We start from the raw sequence: 8445 nt of genomic DNA on the forward strand, positions 1-8445 counted from the left end.
AGACAGAGAGGAAGGAGAGGAGAGGGGTGGAGAAGCAAATGGGCGCTTCTCCTGTGTGCCCTGGCCGGGAATCAAACCCAGGACTTCTGCACACCAGGCCGACGCTCTACCACTGAGCCAACCAGCCAGGGCCAAAATCTTGTAGTTTTTAATTGTACAGATCTTTCACTTCCTTGGATAAATTTATTCCTAAGTATATTATTGTTCTTGATGCTATTGATTATTTTCTTTATTTCTTTTTCAGACATTTCATTATTACAATATAGAAACATAACTGATTTCTGTATGTTGATTTTATATCCTACAACTATACAGGATTTGTGGATTAGTTCCAACAGTGTTTTTGGTTGAGTCTTTAGAATTTTCTACAATTAAAATCATATCATCTGCAAATAGTTTTCCTTCTTCCTTTTCAATTTGGATGCCTTTTATTTCTTGCTTGAATCCTCTAGTTAGGACTTTAAATACTATATTGAATAAGAATAGTAATAGTAGGCAGCATTGTTAAGGTACTTGCTGAAGTAATATCTATAGCTTCTTAGTGCCATAGCCAGGTTACTTATTTATCAGAGAAGTTTGTAATGCTCAGTGTTTACACACACACACACACACACACACACACACACACACACACACACACTCTTACTCACATAATTGACCCCTGTTTCCTTTTTATTATCTGATGTGCCAATATGCTCAGTTAAATGTGCTTATTCCCAGTGTTGAACTTTCTTTAGAGGAATCTGATAGAAGGGACCTGCGTCCACAGTAAAATCACTGCTCACAACTTGTAATAACTATTCACCCAAGAAGCCCCTGCATGAAGTCAGACCTTGCTTAATTTGTTTGGTAGATTAGAGCCAAAACAGTTCTGAGATTATTAAAACTGATCCTCAGAAATACATTTCAGAGCCATATATCTTGAGGCCTTCACCAATGTACTGTTTAGCCAGAGAGACTGACTAAAATTTGAGCTTTTTTTGTACTGATGGTGGCTGAAGCCTGCTCCTGCTTCAGGGTCACTTTTATACAGGAGAGAGTAGTAACTTTTATTGCATATATTTATATATTGATAAAAAAATTCTTGAATATTTTTAATATTGAAAAAATCCAATCTTGGTTAGCTTCTTTCTTTTGTTTTTGAAGTGACCATATCCTCAATATTTTATTATCACATAATAAAACAAAATATTTATATTAATCTTAGAACTGGATCCCTTGGCCCCTTCCCAGTTCAGAATGCTTACATCTCTTAATAGCCAGCATTCTCTTAGATCTGCATTTGGGTTTGATGCTTTTAAGCCTCACACAGCCTTCTTTGTAGTTTTAACCTTTTTGTGGAAAATCGGCTTAGTCTGCCCACCATAGCCACTCTGCTCCCTATCATAATGCCACTTTCCTTGCACATACAGAGGATCCATGACCTTCTTGTACTGTTACTTTGTGGGGTTGATGTCACACTTCTTACAAAGAGTCCGGCAGGTTTTAGGAACATTCACCATGTTTGCAAGAATGCTGTCAGCATGGAAAGGTGGTCCATTTCTTTTTCTGGGGTCAGAGGTAGAAAGGATTGGAGATAGGCTAGTAGGGACTACCAGTCACTACACAAATTGGTGCCTGTCTTGTTCAAGCTTCCTTACATTATGTTTTCTGAAAGTAATATATGAATATGTAATATTCAAATCAAGCGGCTGGAGAATTGAGGGTGAGTACAGCTTTAATACCAGTAACCCTTAGTAAAGAGATGGGAATTAATGTCTTAAAATGTTCTTTGCATATATCCTACTTCCTAATCCTCTAGAGTGCCCAATGAAATGCAGATACTGGGCTACTTTTAGGTTGGAGAGTGAAACTCTTGGGCTTTTGACTTGGGAACCTGCATGTTAAAGAGTATTTCCTTAGCTTTACTTTTATTTCTTTATTTTAAAATTTTTATTTAGAAAATTATATTTAATGGCGTGACATTGATCAATAAAAGTATAGGGTTCCTCAGGTTATGACAGTATTGACATGTGATGATTTCAGTTTAAGAGGCACACTCCCATAAAAACTTTAAGAAATTGAGATGTGAGTGTTTCGGTTTATGCCCTTAGCATCATACTTAGGGGCTACATGGATGGACTAGTTTGGTTGTGTGCAGTAGAAGAATATGCAATGTGGCGTTTGAGTGAGGGAGTTGGTGTCCCCTGGTACACTTACCTATGCCATTTTAGACTGTTAAAAGTGCAAGTGTTCTGTTTGTGTTGCTTAGTTTGGACACTTGTTGGCCTTTATCATGGCTCCTAAACAAAAGTCAGAGTCTTCAGATGGTAGCGCTCTGAAGAAGAGGAAAGCCATCACAATGGATGTCACAGAGCTACTGGAATCACATGGAGAGGTGCTATCTTCTGAGGACCTCATTCAGCTGGAGAAGCAGCTGATTGAAGAGGAAGAGATAGAAACCTCATAACCCAAGAGATTTTCTACTAAAGGCTTGGCAGAGGTTTTTCTATGGTAGAGGAGGGGTTAGCAAAATTTCAGGCTTACGACTCTGGTGATGACAGATTCAGGAAGCTCTACAGAGCTGTTACAGATGCCTTGCAATGCTGTAGGCAGATTTTGGAAGAAAAGTAGTTATCAAACTTCCAGACTAGCCTGAAACAATTCTTTAAAGAGGTAGAGAGGTCTGCAACAGATCCTGTACCCTCTACATCAGTGGTTTCTCAAGATGAAACACCTGTAGTACAGGTAGAATCATCTCCAGCATCTTCTGCATGTTCCTTAGGCAATCCTGATTCACCTGACCCAATATCTTCAGCGCCTTCTGCAGGTTCTCCTGCCTCTCCAGCTTTCTGCTCCCAATAGGTCACTCTCTCCCACCTTGCAATGCCCCTTCCAGTGTGCAAGCCAACAACAGGAATAAAAGGAATTATTTTTTACACTCATTTTTTCTATTACTACAGTACAGTGTCCAAAATAGCATATTTATGTCCTTTCCCTTTTTCTGTGGCTTAGTTGTGTTTTTATGTTCTACATTATGATTTTACAACTGTGTTAGGATAGGTATGTGACTTACGCTAGGGGGTGTTTTGACTTACACCAAAATTCAGGTTATATCACTGTTGTAGGAACAGAACTGTGTTATAACCCAAGGATCCCCTCTACATAGGTTTCAGGTGAATATCTCTATAGCATTTGAACTGTTAATTATGTTGTGTACCCATCACCCAAAGTCATAATTTCTTTTTTTTTTTTTTTTATATTTACAGATTTTATTCTTTATTTTTCCAATTTTATTTTCATCCTATACCATTCAGTCTTCCACTCCCATCCTTTGATTGAAATTAATTTTTCACTGTCAATAAACTCTATGTCACTAAACTTAAAATTTAGTGTCCAAGAGTCGTATTTTATGTTGTTAATAACTCTTTTTCTTGACAAGCTACTTTTCTTACACTTCCAGGTCATTGGTCATTGTTGCCATTATTTTCTGTCTTTTATCTTATTCAGTTGTTGCTATTGCTCAGTCTTCATGACGGTTCTTCTCTCCCAACATCACAATGAACCAGGCTCAGTTTGAGAACCCATTTTTCATATAACTATGCTCATTCTCTTGGTAATATGGTCCAATTTATGACTTTAAGTTTTATTTATTATTATAAATAAAGTGAATATATCTAAGTCCTAATTTCCAAATATCTCTCTTCTCTCTAAAAATTAATAAAAAAAAAAGAAAAATTAAAAAAAAAAATTGGAAATTTCTTTTATAATGGCTGTACCAGTCTACATTCTCACCAGCAGTGAATGAGGCTTCCCTTTTTTTCACAACCTCTCCAACACTTTTTATTACCTGTCTTGTTGAGAATAGCTAATCTAATAGGTGTGAGGTGGTATCTCATTGTAGTTTTGATTTGCATTTCTCTAATAGCTAGTGAAGATGAGCATCTTTTCATATATCTGTTGGCCATTTGTATGTCTTTGTGGGAGAAGTGTCTGTTCAGGTCCTCTCCCCATTTTTAATCGAATTGTTTGCTTGTTTGTTGCTGAGCTTTGTGAGTTCTTTTTTGGATATTAACCCCTTATTAGAGCTGTTGTTTGTAAATATCATCTTCTCCCATTTGGTCAGCTGCCTTTTCATTTTGTTGTCATTGTCTTTTGATGTGCAAAAGCTTTTTAGTTTGATATAGTCTCATTCATTTATTTTTGCCTTTACTTACCTTGCTTTTGGGGTTACATTCATAAACTCTTCTCTATGACCAAGGTCCATAAGAAGTTTAAATTTACTTTTATCTTAAAATATGGAAAGAAATGAAGTAGAACCTGCACAATGAGACTGGAATATAAATGATCAAATTGTATTCCTAAAGTCATATGTCAACTTACAAAGTGAAAATTTTTATAGTAATTCCATATTTGTGTTTAATGAAAGGCTATTTCTGTAAATAATAAGATCAAATATATAATTTTTTCTTCTTTCACAAAGTCAAAAAGAATTATTTTTAGCAATTGCAGCTAGCTAGAATCAGCTGTCATGGATTATATTTGGTATGTCAGAGGTCTTGTGAGAATCAGCTGTCAGGCATGGAATAGAATTGTACAGTTGCTATAGGTCAAAGGAGAGAATGTTTTTTGCTCATGGAATCTTGAAATTGTGTCAAGCATTATGTAACTAGTTATATTTAACAAAGTTGACGTTCCCAGGAAGTCACAGTAAAAATCCTAAAGCACCAAAATATCTCTACATTATGAAAGATTTATATTGTGAGTCTAATTTTCTTTATGGTAATTATGGATACTGAGTAAACATTTTCCTTGATAAATTCTGATCTAAAATATATATATTTTTTAAGTGAGAGGAGGGGAGATGGTGAGATAGACTCCCACATGTACCCTGAACAAGATCCACCTGGCAACCCCTGTCTTGGGCTAATGCTCGAATCAACTGAGCTATTTTTATTGCCTGAGGCTGCTACACTTGGACCAACCGAGCTCAGACCAATCAAGCTATCCTCAGTGCCTGAGGCCACTGCTTGAACCAGTCAAGCCACTGGCTGTGGGAGGGGAAGAAGGAGAGAGAAGAGGGAGAGAGAAGAGGGAAAGAGGGGTAAAGAAAAGGAAATGGTCACTTCTCTTGTATGCCCTGACTGGGAATTGAACCTGGGACATCCATATGTTGAGCTGACACTCCATCCACTGAGCCAACTGGCCAAGACCCTAAATAATTTTTATTAAAGCTTTTATAGGGACTCATACTTGAAAGTCTGAATATGGCTTTCTTGGAATTATTATAGATTCTGGGTAGATATTAATGAATTGATAATGTTGATATTTTACATTGATAACATTATGGAGTATAGAAAGAGATCAGTAAGTGCTTTGTCAGTCAATGCTCAGTATTTGGAATTCTTGGTGAGCTTTGAATAAATGCAACACTGTGAAAGTCTCAATACTGGCATGCCATTGAGTGGAAGTTGGATGCTAAGACTCTTGCTTTCTTCCTCTCCTTGTTTCTAACCACTCAGGAGTCACAGATTGGCCATCCAAGGGGTTTCTTTGGTGTGTGGATATATTAATTTGGAAGACAGAGCTCATTACACTTTATTTTAAATTGAAGCAATTTGAAAATCAGATGATTTCACACAAACACTTAGCTTTCTGGATTCTCATGAAAAATCCAAACATTAGCTATGTGCCCCTATAATAGCAATCAGAAGTGGCTCCCCCTCAAGGAGGTCATGTGCTCTCCAGCATGAGCCTGCTTTACTCACTTAGGTATCACTTGTCTCTGAGTTTATGAACCCTCAAAGACTGGAGGCTCTTTCTTGTTAAGATTATCTGTTCCCCTGTTTTAAATGTTTAGTGGTGCCCTTCACTCCAAAGTGACATCCTCTCAAGATGATGACTTACTCTGAGGAAAAATACACTACTTGACTACATTTCATAAAGGTAATATGTGCATAAGAAATATGCAAAGACACACAGACACAGGCACACGGGTCTCTGTAATTTTCAGCTCCTTGGATACATAGAGTACAAGTTTGGATACATAGAGATCTGTCAAGCTTAGATGTATTACTGTTTTTTGATTGGGATAAGGACCAAAGTTAATAAAGTGAAATATAGTTAGGGAGAAATATGAAGTCCCAAATTTACTTAAATGTGAACACTCAAATACAAATATTTAAATACAAAATCAATTAGGGAATGCCAGATAATAGATATCTCATTTGGCAGTATTTTTTATGAAAAGAAAAAAACGTTTTAGTAAGTGAAAAGTTCAATATGCTTCAGTAGGGTTATATGACCATTAAAAAGATACAAAAAGAGGTGTATTAATAGAAATTAAAAGTTCTAATGATGGAAACTGTGGTCTTTTTAGTGTTTGTCAAACTGAGTATGAAGGAATGTTTTCTCTGAAGTTTTAAAAAGATGTTGACCACAGAGTTCCTGGAATTGTGAGAACAGGTGACAACGATGGACAGAGACCTAGGAATTAAGCCATGTAAGGAATGATTGACAATGCCAAATGTTAAATCAGAGAAGAGAAGATGGAAACAGATAAGAGAGATTATCAAGGTCTTTAAATACTTGAGGACGGTTACACAATAGAGGCTGCACACTTGTATTCTATGTATTCAAGGAGCTGAAAATTATAGGGACTTGTGTATTTTTTAAAATGTGGGAGGTGAACTGCAGATACTTCCAACTAGAAACATTGACCACTATGTGGAGAGAACTAAGAAATCTTTTTTAACATGAAATTTGACCACTTACTAAAGAGATAGATATCACAAAGACTAAGGTAGACAAAACAGTCTTGACAAGATTACTTTCTTTCTTATTTTATAATTTTAAAAGTTTATAAATCATTGTCACAAAAATATCAGACATGAAAAAGTCTAAACAAAACTATTTTGAGTCCTATATTTTAGAGAAAATCACTGTTAACATTTTTTTTCAAGAAAGAATTATACAACTGTTTTTTTCCATAGATTTTAAAGATACTTTGGCTATATAACTTATGTATTTTTATGAGGTAAGATTTTTGGTTATTGGCTTTCAGATTCCTTAGAGAAATTACACATATAAATATAAATTTTTATCTATCAAAATTGGAATTCTACTATAACAACTTTCCTGAAATGTTTCTTTTTCCATTTCAAAATGCATCATAAATGCCCTGTCCTTTCATATTTGTAAATGATTATTTAAATTATTTTAGTAGCATACTATGATATTCTGCTGTATTACTATATCATAATTAAAATTTTACTTATCATTGAAAATATATGCTATTTCCTATGTACAAAATTATGGAAAATGATAAAATATAATTTTGTGTAATTATTTCTTTATTTTATTTTTTTTGTATTTTTCTGAAGTTGGAAACGGGGAGGCAGTCAGACAGACTCCCACATGCACCCAACCGGGATCCACCCGGCATGCCCACCAGGGAGCGATGCTCTGCCCAACTGGGGCATCGCTCTGTTACAACCAGAGCCTTTCTAGCGCCTGAGGCAGAGGCCATGGAGCCATCCTCAGTGCCCGGGCCAACTTTGCTCCAATGGAGCCTTGGCTTTGGGAGGGGAAGCGAGAGACAGAGAGGAAGGAGAGGGGGAAGGGTGGAGAAGCAGATGAGTGCCTCTCCTGTTTGCCCTGGCCAGGAATCGAACCCAGGACTCCTGCACGCCAGGCCGACACTCTACCACTGAGCCAACCGGCCAGGGCCTGTAATTATTTCTGTAGGAGATATTTCTAAAACAGAATGATAATATCAAAAGGTATGCATTATTTTAAGAACTGTAACATATGTTACAAATTTCTCTTCAAAAAATGTTTCAAAATTTATACACTCATGACCTGATAATAATGGACACTTTCTGAACTACTGGATCAAATTCAATGTTATCATTAATAGATTAACTATATTCCCTAGGCTATATACTATATCCCTATGATAATTATTTTATAACTATAAATTTGTACATCTATTCCCCTTCACCTTTTTTGGCTTTTTCATCACCCTTTTCCCCTCTGGCTACCATCAGTTTATTTTCTATGTCTTTATCTGTGTTTCTATTTTGGTTGTGTGTTTGTTTTTGTTTTGTTTAGATTCTATATATGTGAAATATGGTGTTTGTCCTTTTTCTGATTTATTTCACTTAGCATAATAACCCGTAGGGCCATACATATTGTTACAAATCACAAGATTTTATTCTCTATTATGGATGGTATTCTTGTGTGTACCACACCTTCTTTATCCATTCATCTATTGAGGAACTCTTTGATTACTTTTACATCTTGGCTACTGTAAATAATGGTGTAATGAACATAGGACTGCATACATGTTTTCAAATTAGAGTTTTTATTTTCTTTGAATAGATACTCAGAAGTTGAATTACTAGGTTATATGGTATATTTATTTTTAATTTTCTTGAGTAATCTCCATATTGGTTTCATAGTGGT

At 35.9% G+C, this 8445-nt stretch overlaps 1 pseudogene; it reads right to left on the reverse strand.

The window, feature by feature from the left end:
- Positions 1-1203: 1203 nt before the first annotated feature.
- Positions 1204-1502, reverse strand: LOC136378609 (large ribosomal subunit protein eL42-like; annotated as a pseudogene).
- Between the last annotated feature and the right edge of the window lie 6943 nt (positions 1503-8445).

Source organism: Saccopteryx leptura, chromosome 7 (genome assembly GCF_036850995.1).
Source record: "Saccopteryx leptura isolate mSacLep1 chromosome 7, mSacLep1_pri_phased_curated, whole genome shotgun sequence".
NCBI classification, from domain to species: Eukaryota; Metazoa; Chordata; class Mammalia; order Chiroptera; family Emballonuridae; genus Saccopteryx; species Saccopteryx leptura.